At 36.0% G+C, this 12709-nt stretch overlaps 1 protein-coding gene across 7 annotated transcripts in view; it reads left to right on the forward strand.

Moving 5' to 3' along the window:
* CDK19 (cyclin dependent kinase 19) overlaps positions 1 to 12709 on the forward strand; it is a 134870-nt gene that overhangs the window by 8404 nt on the left and 113757 nt on the right. Inside the window, exon 2 of one of the 7 annotated variants that reach the window (XM_080664214.1) lies at positions 9212 to 9273. The exons of the other annotated variants lie outside the window; for them this stretch is intronic. The gene's annotated coding sequence lies outside the window, so the exon portion shown is untranslated. The remainder of the gene's footprint in view (positions 1 to 9211; positions 9274 to 12709) is intronic. 7 annotated transcript variants of the gene reach the window in all.

The following is a 12709-nucleotide window of genomic DNA, read 5'->3' on the forward strand; positions in this document are numbered from 1 at the left end:
ATATAATAAAATTCTAATATGCAAATCTACCAAATGACGGAACTACCGGTCACTATGACATGCACTGACCACCAGGAGGCAAATGCTCAATGCAGGAGTTGTCCCCTGGTGGTCAGTGCGCTCCCATGGGGACCACCACTCAGCCAGAAGCCGGGCTCATGGCTGGTGAGTGCAGTGGCAGTGGCGGGATCCTCTCCTGCCTCCGCTGCAGGTGGGCAGTAAGGAGCAAGGGGTCTGAAACTGTGAGAGGGTGCAGGCAGGTCTGAAGGACCCCCCCCTCCCCCAGTGCCTAAATTTTGTGCGCCGGGCCTCTAGTATACATATAATTCTCTTTCTTGATTTATCCACTTTAGGCAGTTTCTGTTGACTTACTAGAAAAGCTGAGCAATTTTGTGAAATCTCACTACTTCCTATTTTCCCTTTTCCCATCTCAACCTTGAAATTTCTTACCTTTTTTTTTTTTTAACTTATTATGGTGAATACTTTTATGACTTTAAATTATAAACTTCAATTTCTTTTTCTTAATTTATCAGGATATTATATGGGTCTTCCTGATATGAATATTAAAGAAAGTAACACATTTCTCTTACTCTTTTTTTCTGTCTTCCAATCCAATTTTTAAAGTGTAATTTTTATAGCATCCTGGTTTATTCATTGCTTTTTGTCTATGGGTTTATTCTAAAAAGTGAATATTGGAAACCGTTCAACAGTCTTAAAATATTATGATTATGAAAGTTATTTATTGCTGAACGAATTAGGGTATTGAGACCCTTAGAGAAGGAAGTGTAATCTTGTGTGTTAAATAAGTGCTTTTTGAAATAATCTAAGTTTTAAGGCCTAATGGAAGTCTTCTGGGCATACTCAGCTAATAGTATTTCCTAATATCCCATGTGTGGTTTTTGTTGGATTTTTTTTTGTTTGATTGTTTAGTTGATATATATATATATATTTAGCAACTTTTTCATATAGGATGTGTAGATTTTCTGAGTTCTTGCATCTCCTCATACTTGATTGATAGTTTGGCTGAATATAGAATTCCATATTAAGAATATTTTTTTCTCAGAACCCCAAACTATTGCTCTATGTTTTTGGTATATTTTGTTGGTCATGGGAAGTTTTTTTAATTAGAAGCTTGCTTGCTTCTCTGCAATCGCTTAGGTTTTACAAAAATAAAAATAAAATTAAAATAGCCCTAGTCTGTTTGGCTCAGTGGATAGGGCATCAGCCGCGTTGATTCCAGTCAAGGACATGTACCTTGTACCTCGGTTGTAGGCTCGATTTCCAGTCCCGGTCTGGGTACATGTGGGAGGCAACCAATCAATGTGTCTCTCTCACATTGATGTTTCCTTGTTTCTGTCTATCCGCCTCCATTCCATTCCCTCTAAAAATCAATGGAGCTCTAACCGGTTTGGCTCAGTGGATAGAGCGTCGGCCTGCGGACTGAAAGGTCCCAGGTTCGATTCTGGTCAAGGGCATGTACCTTGGTTGCGGGCACATCCCCAGTAGCTGTGCAGGAGGCAGCTAATCGATGTTTCTAACTCTCTATCCCTCTCCCTTCCTCTCTGTAAAAAATCAATAAAATATATTAAAAAAATAAAAATCAATGGAAAGATATCCTCAGGTGAGGATTAACAACAACAACAAAATAAAATAAAATCTTCACACCTGACTTTCCAGGATGCACATTTTCCTGTGTAGATCAGTCTCCTCTCAATTTTGTGAGTTAAGTCAAAATTACGTGTTCCTCTTTTCCATATATTTTTGCTTGTTAGTGTATTTCTTCTTTTTAAAAAAATATTTTTTATTGATTTCAGAGAGGAAGGGAGAGGGAGAAAGAGAAACATCGATGATGATAGGGAATTGATCAGCTGCCTCCTGCACACCCCCTACTGGGGATTGAGCCCACAACCAAGGCATTGTACCCTTGACTGGAATCGAACCTGGGACCTTTCAGTCCACCGGATGATGCTCTATCCACTGAGCCAAACCAGCTAGGGCTGTTGTTAGTATATTTCTTGAGCTGTTTTCATATTATTTTTTTCCTTTATGTGAAAAAAGAAATTTTTTTTTTAAACTTGGGACCACCAAGTTGTAAAGATGTAGACTGTTCAGTTAAGTTGAGAAGGGTGAATTGATAGCTTGTATTTGTTTTTATAAGTAAATTAATCTTGGATAAGAGTTGCTTTTTTATTTTTAGGAGTTAATACTGGACCACTAGTTTGATACATCTCTGTTTTGGGTGACCTGTTTCAACAGCAGGCCTGCTATTATTCTCCATGACTAACTATGTTAGTGCTTATACTGTAATGGAATAAATTGCTTTTCTACATTAAAAAAAAAAGATTGGGCTTTGAAAATGTATTATCTGGATTCATAATCCCAGCTATACCACTTATTAGCTGTGTGACTTGGGCAAATTAACTCTGTGTCTTAGTTTCCTCATCTGTGAAATGGGGATAATAGTACTTACCTGATAGGATTGTTGTGAGGATTATGTAACATGTGAAGTGCTTGAACCAGTGTCTGGCAGATAACAAACATTGCTATTAATCTTTTTACACTTTGTATTTCTATAGGATAAATTCCTATTAGGGTAAGAGTGTTTAAGACACCAAGTTTCTGTCTTAAAAAGTTGTTCCTTTTGCACCCAAAATGGCATAACTTTTTAGTATATCATTATTATGATTATGTCCAAGCTCTCTTTCAATGATCTGTTTCTGTATTTATCTATATTCTTGAGAAGTGAAAAGATTCATATATAAAATTGTAAAATTTTCAACTTTTGATTATAAAAACTTTCTAACATACAGAAAAGTTTATAGACTTAGTCCTATGATCATCTTTATATCCATTGTCTAGATCAGGAGTTAGCAAAAAATTTTTTTCTGTAAAGGACCAGATATTTTCTGTAAAGGACCAGTAAATATTTTAGGTTTTGAAGCCATGTGGTCCCTGTCACAACTACTCATAATTCTGTAGTTGTAGTGAGAAAGCAGCTATAGACAACAGGCAAATGAATGAGCATTGGCAGTATTCTAATAAAAGTTTATTTACAAAAACAGGCATGGCTGGATTTAGTCTGGGCTGCAGTTTTCCATCCCAGAGTCTGATTAAGCAGTTAACAGATTGCTACATTTGATTTTTCTATAAATGTATTTGCATATACATAACATATATATATATGTGAACCACTTGAAAGTAAGGTGAAGTCATTATGGCACTATATCCTTTAATATTTCAGCATGCATCTCCTAAAAATAAACACATTCTCTTGCATAACCATAATACCATTATTACAGCAAAGAACATTATAATTTTCTTCTTTTTAATGGAACCAAGATTATATAATGTAGCACAAAAAAAGTATGAAAATATTTAGATTTGCTTCTCAATCATTGTAACGTATTGAATTGTCTTTATCCCCATCCTCTTTTCCTATATTTTTCTTGATTTATTTCTGTAGGTAGAAATCTGGATTGGTAATGCTGTTTGCTGATTTCATTTGACCCAATTACACAATCAACAAAGGAGAAGTTTTGATTTTTTTCCTGTGTTTGGTTTATATTTTTAAAAATCTGGGTTATATTTCTTTTCTTTTAAAAATATATTTTTATTGATTTCAGAGAGGAAGGGAGAGAGAGAGAGAGAGAGAAAGAGAAAAAGAAAGAAAGAAAGAAAGAAAGAAAGAAAGAGAGAGAGGATGAGAAAATCAGCTGCCTGACTGGGAATTGAACCGTGACTTTCTGGTTTATAGATTGAATTGACACTCAACTGCTGAGCTATGCCGGCCAGGCTGGGTTATATTTCTGTGTTTTATATGATATGAAAGAGAGTTATGTGTGATTTATAATAAAAGAAGAGATCTCATTAAGTTGCTTATAATCTATAATTTACATTGGATTGTTCTTGTTACATAGTAGAAAAAAATAAGGAAGGTAAGCCAATTATGTGCTTTTAAAGTAGCCAACTATTTTCAAAGTTAATTATGCTTTACTTGATACAAAAATTTATAACACTTCAGATTAAACTATTCCACTCTGTGACAAGTTTTGCTGTAAATTTATCCAGGGTCCTTGCCCTATTTTTCTCTACTCTCCTATCTCCTATCCAAATTTAGCACTTTGCATTATGCCTCCTGCCATATCATCTCTTAGGCTAAGGATGCAAAGCATCATCTTATTTTATCCTTTTAAAAGCATCAGTTTCCTTGATTGGAGGAAAAATTCAGTTTGTTGGTATAACTGTGGGACTGTAGGTTACAATGGCATACTGCAAGATGAGGTATATTGGTACACCTTTCCTCCTCTCCCCCCACCCCTCTACATTGCCTTCCTTTGCCTTTCTCTTTCCTAAACTCCAAGGGCCCTTCTTTTGCTTTTATAACTTGTTTCCTGGGCCCATGCAGCCCAGTTGGCTCACTTCTACTACCTCTAACTTTTAAAATAAACTTTCTCTTATAATTTGAAAAACGAAGAGATGGGGTATATTTATTCTTTATTCTTCTTAGATTAATGATTTAGTATAACTATTAATGGAAGGCAGGTTGATTATTACGGACAGACTCAAGATTATTGTTGTATCTCTATTCTACCCAAGGGAAACAAAATGTATATAAAGAAATGCACAGCAAGTAATTCAGGATGGCTAGAGTAAGTACTTAAGGTGGAGGTTGGAAATACATTTGAGCAAGGCCGAGTATGATCATTACATGCCTGGTTAAAGAATTTGGACTTTAATCTGATGGAGAAGTGGAATATAGTAATAGATTTTAAATGGAAAGGAGTCCCAATAGTTCGCAAAATGGAAATAATAAACTTTTTAAAAATATATATTTTATTGATATTTTTACAGAGAGGAAGGGAGAGGGATAGAGAGTTAGAAACATTGATGAGAGAGAAACATAGATCAGCTGCCTCCTGCACACTCCCTACTGGGTATGTGCCCACAACCAAGGTACATGCCCTTGACCGAAATAGAACCTGGGACCCTTGAGTCCGTAGGCTGACGCTCTATCCACTGAGCCAGACTGGCCAGGGCACTTTTTTTTTGTAAGTGTAAAAGGGACACATGCTTGTAAAGTGCAAACAAGTAATACAAAAATGTAGGCATTCACTAGAAATAACCACTGCTAACAGTTTGGTGTGTAGCCTCATAGAGGGGACTGTCATGATCAGTTTTGCAGCATTGTGGATAGTGGAGAGGACAAGAGGGGGATGAGAATGGAAGCAGGAAGGCTATGGGAGAGGTCCAGGTGAGAAGTGGAGGACCTGTTTCTTAGCGGCAGTTGTGGGAGTAGAAAAGTAGGAAGGCTGGGATGAAAAGTTCAAGGAATATTTAGGAGAAAGATAGGATTCAGTGACTACTTGGACGAGTGGGGTGAAGGACATCCGAGAGAAGAGGCCAGGATGGTAGTTGTGAGTTGATTTCCCAGAAGCTGGGACCAAATTGTAGGCTCACTTGAGATGACATAAAAAGGAAAAATAGTTTACCAACTGCATAATGCCAGAATGGAAAATGTATCTTTTATTGTTTTCTTCTTTTATTTTTCAAGGCTTATTTAGAGGGGGAGGGTAAAAGTAATTTAATTCTGTTTTGCTAGATAAGAGCTATTTTATCATGCCCCTTTCTCTTACTAATTGTTTCTTCCTTTAATTAGTTAAGGATAGCATCTTCCTTTGAGAAGTTGCTTCTGTTTTGGTGTGTATGTAAGCATTAGCTCTTGTATTTCACAGAGTTCTTGTTGGAAATTTTTATTCTGAGGAATTGGGATTGGGGTGGGGTGAAGGAGGCACTTGGGCAAGTTATTGGCAGAAGTTCCTTGACTCTGAAGTAAGGGCCTCTGAGAACGATCTTGCTTTCATAGAGTTCTGCTGTGTTTCTCACCATTGGGAATAGGGCTATAGAATTCTCATTGTGAAAACCCTGTTCTGTGTTATCTTCTCAATAATGCTGTCTGTATTGGCATAGACTGAGTTCTGGGACACAGTGAAGGACCTTCAGTTTCCAGGTAACTAAAGGATGATTGGTTAATGGCTGGGGGTTGTAGGACTAAGACATTCATTCCTGGGTGAGGAAGACTTAGGTCACTAACACTAACCTCTCTTGCTTTCAAATAGGATTAAACATCAACTTCCAGATAGATAAAAAATTCTGTATTTTTAAATATTCCCATAGAAGGGAATTTTATACTCTTTTTTTTTTTTTTTTTGGTGGTTCTTTGCATTAAATATACCTACCAAATCCTCACTGTTGGGACATTTTTTATTCTAACTAAAATGCTTTGTGCCTCTATTTCATGGCACTTGTTTGGTTTTATGTTATATCCATTCATGGACCTCTTATAGAGTTGCCTGAACATACCTATGCTATCATCCTATATAATAAGAGAGGAATATGCTAATTATCCGCTACGCCCTGAGGCGTAACGACCAACCGCATAAAACAACCTGATCATGGATCTGCAGGAGGGTGGGGCAGCGAACTACAAGCGGGCAGTGGAGAGCTACAGGAGGGGGCAGGGCAGCAAGGGAGGGTGGGGGGGGGGAGAGCTACAGGAGGGCGGGGCAGCAGGTGGAGAGCTACAGGAGGGCAGCAGCGACCTACTGGCGCACAGATTCGTGCACAGGGCTACTAGTAGTAATATATTTCTTTTGAGGTTTGAGAAGATCTGGATAAGGACAGTAGTCATAGCATTCAATTAATTTTCCCCCTAGAATGACTTTCTTGTTTAGACTCTATTATTATTACTATTTTAACTAACCTCTTATGGATGTAGTTATTCATCTGAGATATCCTAAATATGTGGTGAGAAAAACATTTTGTAAAACAGTCATTTGAATTTGACTTTTGTCAGGTCAAATATTGCACATGCTAAAGAAAAAATATATACTGTGCTTGAATACTTAAAACCATTTATAATTGTTTGATTTCTTACATATAGATAAGTACTTGGTTTGTGTGATTTTAATTCTATAGACTAGATGATATAGTGACTAAAAGTGTGGCTCTAGAAGTAGACAGTCTGTGTTTGTATTGCAGGTCTGCCACCTCTGGCTATGTGCATTTAGCCAAGTTTCTTCTTTTTAGATATGTTTTTATTGATTTTAGAGAGAGGAAGGCAGAGGGGTAAAGAGATGGAAACATTGATGAGAGAGAAACATCGATTGGCTGCCTCCTGCACGCCCCTACAGGGGATTGAGCCTGCAACCTTGGTTCATGGACCGATGCTCAACCACTGAGCCACACTGGCTGGGCTATTTATTTTTTATTTTTAAAAAATTATTTATCTATATTTTTATTGATTTCAGAGAGGAAGGGAGAGGGAGAGAGAGTTAGAAACATCATTAATGAGAGAGAATCATGGACCAGCTGCTTCCTGCATGTCCCCTACTGGGGACTGAGCCTGCAACCCCCTGACTGGGAATCGAACCATGACCTCTTAGTTCATAGGTTGATGCTCAACCACTGAGCCATGCCAGCCAGACTGGGATCAAAAGTTTCTTAAGCTTCCTGTGTCTTAGTTTCTTTATTTGTAAAATGAGGATAATAATAGTACCTATCTCAAGAGTTATAAATCAGTTAATACCTGTAGAGCTGTTAAAACTGTCTGGCACATCATACATCCTATATAAGCCTTTGCTGCCATTATTAATTTATTGGGTGGGATCTTTGTCTTTGGTTTTTAGAAATTTATGCAATATACAAATAGTTACTGTGTCTCAGATCTTAGCTTAGAATGTCACAAGCTTTGCCTTAGAGGAGGGTAACCTATAAGGTTGTTTTGGGAATTAAGAGAAGATACATTTGAGATAGATAGTGCTGGGCAAATTGCTAAATTAGTATTATGATAAAACTATCTCTTGGGGACTGTGACCTTCTGGTTGTCATTTAGCACTGATGACTACTCTAGGCTCTTTTGGTAAACTCTGCCTTTTTGCTTTGCTTCTTTGAGCTTCCTTCCCTACACAGTAACCCAAATTCCTTAGCTTGGCACACTGTATTCCCTCTATTTCTTAGTTAACTTTCAAATTGTTAGTTTAAATCAAATGCACTGATTTAAATTTTTGCAAAATACAACATTCCGTGATTTTTTAATACCTTATTTTATTTGCTATTCAGTATAAATCTGAGAGATGATAAAGTTCTCATTGAACAACTTCTGGTTATAATGAGAGGTTAAGAGACATGCCTGATGTCACAAAGCTGTTAGGTGATTTAGCTGGAACTTGAACTCAAGCCACCTGACTTAGGGGCTAATGTATAATAATAGTATATTTCTTTCTTGACATACCATCATGTTTTAAGATAATGCTTTGTTCCTTCTTTCCTAATTTGATTTTATTTTCAAGGATTTCTAAATATTACATAAAGATTATCTGCCCCTCTTAAATTTAAGAGCTACTAAAAATTATCTGATTTCTTTTTTTACATACCAGCTGTATTTTGTAATCTTTTATTTTTGTCATCAGAAAAGGAAGAGATGAAATCTGAGATCTAAATATTTTACCTGGTTAAATCCTTAATTTTTTTACATGAATGTGCTCTGAAAAGCTTTTCAAGTTTCATACTTATATTTATTTTATAATATTGGAACAAGGTAGATTTCCCCCATGCTGCTCAGCATATGTAGTATACCTTGCTCATTTCAACAATATTGTTAGACTTAAATTAAATCTTGGCATTAGACTGTCTTTACAGTTCTACTTTTCCCTTCTTCCCTCTGCTTTTGTCCATTTCCAGGTCTGTTTCCAATTGTTTTTCTCTTATATTCCCAACACTCTCTGGTCCTAAGAAAGAATGTACCTTGAATTGTAGGTAACTTTCATTTTGTAAAGTATATTTTTCCATTTAATTTCTTTTATATTTCTCATATATGTATCGCCTCCTTCATATACTTTTAAAGATTAAATTGTTACTTTCAGCATATATGAATTTATACATAGTTGGTCTGTTAGCATTTCTCATAGTGTAAATCACTTCTGTTGGTGAGAATATAAATTAGTTAAGGCTCAACTTTTTTTCCATATAATTAGCTGCATAATATATAATGAACTCTCAAACATATTGTTGATTTGCTCATCGTCAAAGCTAAAATCCGATTTCCTTGGCAGATATGTAGACTTGTGATAGTCATTTGGCATTTTATGTTTTGGGCAGTGTAACTTTAAATCTACATAAACTTCTCTGCCTTTTGCCTCTGCTGTGTTCATAGATTCCAGGAGGGCTTCGTGTATGGACCTCAAGCGTTGGAGGTTGCAGACTTTTCAGCAGAAGGTAAAGCAGAGTGTTTGCCTTCTGGTGTCATTGTGTGTGTGTGCTGGGGTGGGTATGTGACAGGTGAGAACTTTTCACAAATGTCATCATAAAATAATTTAGAATGATTCATTAGGTAATTTACTTTTACAAAAATTAAAACCAAGCTAATATCTGTATAATCTTATTCTATATTACTAAATTCTATTAAAGAAAGGAAAACTTCCTCTCTGCTGTTAACTAAAGAGTAAGAGTGATTAAGAAAAGATAATGTTAGTGTAATTTGTAGTAAATGTTATCTAACTTTCTCAGACCTAACTTCACTATGATTTCTTCCTGGGAAGTTGTCCAAGTTATTATTCATATGTTGCATTCTTCCCTGCTGCTCCTTTTGCTGAAATATTGCTTCTACAATATATAGAAAGGCAGCCTAGTGTATGACTCATTACTGGAGGATAGACGTTCTTGCTATAGGTCCCATGTGCCAAAAATGTTAGTTTCCAATATGCTAATTACCTCTCTCTCTTCAGAACTTGTTAATATGCTCTTCTCTCAAGTTAATTCTTGTTTCAGTAGAGAAACAAACACATCCCACATACTTGTAAAATATGTTTTTATAAAAACCTTCTTAATGAGTTACTTTTTAAGAAAATAATGTGACATAATGCTTCTTTGGGTAATGTTTCTTTGATTTTTTACAAAAAATAGAAATATTTTTCCATTTCTGTGCCAAATAATATAGATACCGCTTTCTGTGAATTTATGAAACCATTTATGAACTTCTTTCAGGTGATACCTGAATAGTGTTTTTTTTTTTTTTTTTTTTTTTTTTTTTTTTTAAAGAACTATAGCAGCTAACAAAGTTGTAATCTTAGACATAAAGTTAATAATATGGCTAGTTGTTAGATTCTGAATGGGAATTAGAGGAATGTTTTCTTATTTTTTCTGGAAATTGTATGTGTTTTGATATCAAGTAAATGGCTGTGCATTATACCTTATATTTAAGTGTGCACCTTATGTGAAATTAGGATAGTACATATTTATTAAATTTCTACTATGTGCCCCAAGCAGGACCACTCCATTTTATTATCAACTGTGTTTCACTATTTCTTTTCCTTTCCTCCTATTAAGAGAAGCTACTTTTTAAACTAGAGGGAGTAGATGATTTTTAGGTATTTATTGAGGTTAGCTACAATTTTACCTCTTAAGCTGTTTCTCCTTTCTTTTACTTTTTTCAATAGCCATTTCGAGGATATTTACCAATAATAGATTGAAAGTAATTTCTTGAAAGGCCTTTTTATATTTCACTTTCAGGCTAGTTGGTTATTTTCACCACTGTTGAATTATTCAGTATTATATTTGTTTAGCTAATATGAGTGTGGTGTATTTTGTTGCCAATTGAGAATCTCAATTGATAATTCTAATCAATAGTATAAAGATGTGTAAACTACTACCCATATTAAGGCATAGGAAGACTGCTCTCTGGGTCCTCATCTCCCTACTTCTGTGAGAAAGATTGATGAAATGAATGGTTTAAAAGTATTTTAAAAAACATAATGGACTTTATTTTTTATTTTTTTAATATATTTTATTGATTTTTTTATAGAGAGGAAGGGAGAGGGAGAGAGAATTAGAAACATCAATCAGCTGCCTCCTGCACACCCCCTACTGGGGATGTGCCTGCAACCAAGGTACATGCCCTTGACCAGAATCGAACCTGGGACCCTTGAGTCTGCAGGCTGGCACTCTATCCACTGAGCCAAACCGGTTAGGGCTGGACTTTATTTTTTAGAGCAGTTTTAGGTTTGAGTGGAAAGTACAGAGTCATCCCTCCTCCCACATCCCTATGATTAATATCTTGCTTTAATGTGGCACATTTGCTACAATTGATGAGCTAATATTCTTAACATTATTAATTAACTGAGATCCATAGTTTACCTTAAGATTCACTCTTAGTGTTGCATTTTTGTGGGTTTGACAAATGTATAATGGCATGTACCCACCATTACAATGTCATACAGAATAGCTTTATTGCCCTAAACATACCCTGTGCTCCACCCATTCATCACAGGCTCCCTCCTTCTGACAACCACTAATCTCTCTCTGGCTCTATAGTGTTTTTACAACTTTTCCACAATGTCATAGTTGTAATCATATAGCCTTTTCAGATTAGCTTCTTTCATTTTGTAATAAGCATTTAAGTTTCCTCCATGCCTTTTCATACCTTGATAGCCCATTTCTTTTTAGCACTGAATAACATTCCATGGTTATTATCCATTCACCTACTCAAAGATACCTTGGTTGTTCCAAGTTTGGGCAATTAATGAATAAAGCTGCTATAAACATTTGTGTGCAGATTTTGTGTGGGTATAAGTTTTCAGTTCATTTGGGTAAATACCAAGGAGTGCAATTTCTGGATTGTATGGTAAGAGTATGTTTAGTTTTATAAGAAACTGCCAAACTTCCTTCCAAAGTGACTTGCCTTTTTGCATTCCCACCAGCAATGAATGAGTTTTCTTATTGCTCCATATCCTTCTCAGCATTTGATGTGGCAGTGTCCTGGATTGTGGCTGTTAAAGTAGATGTGTATGGTGTCTCATTGTTGTTTAACTTGTAACCCTCTAATGACATGATGTTGAGTATCTTTTCATATGCATGCCATCTGCATATCTTTAGTGAGATGTCTGTTCAGATCTTTTGCCCACTTATTTTGTTTTATTTTTCCATCACCATTTCTCACCCCCCTCCCCCCCGCCCCATATTGTCCATTTTTAAATTGGGTCTTTTGTCTTATTGTTGAGTTTTAACAATATTAAATCAAGTATTTTGGATGCAGGTCTTTTAACAGATATATGTTTTGCAAATGTTTTCTCCCAATTTGTAGCTTATCTTTTTAGTCTCTTGGAAGTGTCTTTTGCAGAGATTCATTCTTTTATAAATTTTATTTTTCAATTACAGCTTACATTCAGTATTACTTTGCATTAATTTCAGGCACACAGCACAGTGGCTAGACAACCATACACTCCACAAAGTGTTCCCCCAACACTTCCAGCACCCACCTGGCACCACTCATAGTCACTTCAGTACTATTGACTATATTCCCTGTGCTGTACCTTATGTCCCTGTGACTATTTTGTAATGGGGACCGAGCTACACCGACCAAGCTAATTCAATTTGTACTTCTTAATCCCTTCACTTTTTTCACCCAGCTTCCTAACCCCTCTCCCCTCTAGCAGCCATCAGTCTGTTCTCGGTGTCTGTGAGTCTGTTTCAATTTTGTTTGGGGTGACTTGCTCTGAAAATTTCAATTAAATCCATCCGGTCCAGTGTGTCATTTAAGACTGCTATTTCCTTTTTGATCTGTCTGGAAGATCTATCCATTGATGTCAATGGAGTGTTAAAATCCCCTACTATGACCGTATTATTGTTCCTCCCTGCCTTTATGTTCATCAAGATT

The sequence above is a fragment of the Plecotus auritus genome (assembly GCF_963455305.1).
Source record: "Plecotus auritus genome assembly, chromosome: 4".
Taxonomy (NCBI): Eukaryota; Metazoa; Chordata; class Mammalia; order Chiroptera; family Vespertilionidae; genus Plecotus; species Plecotus auritus.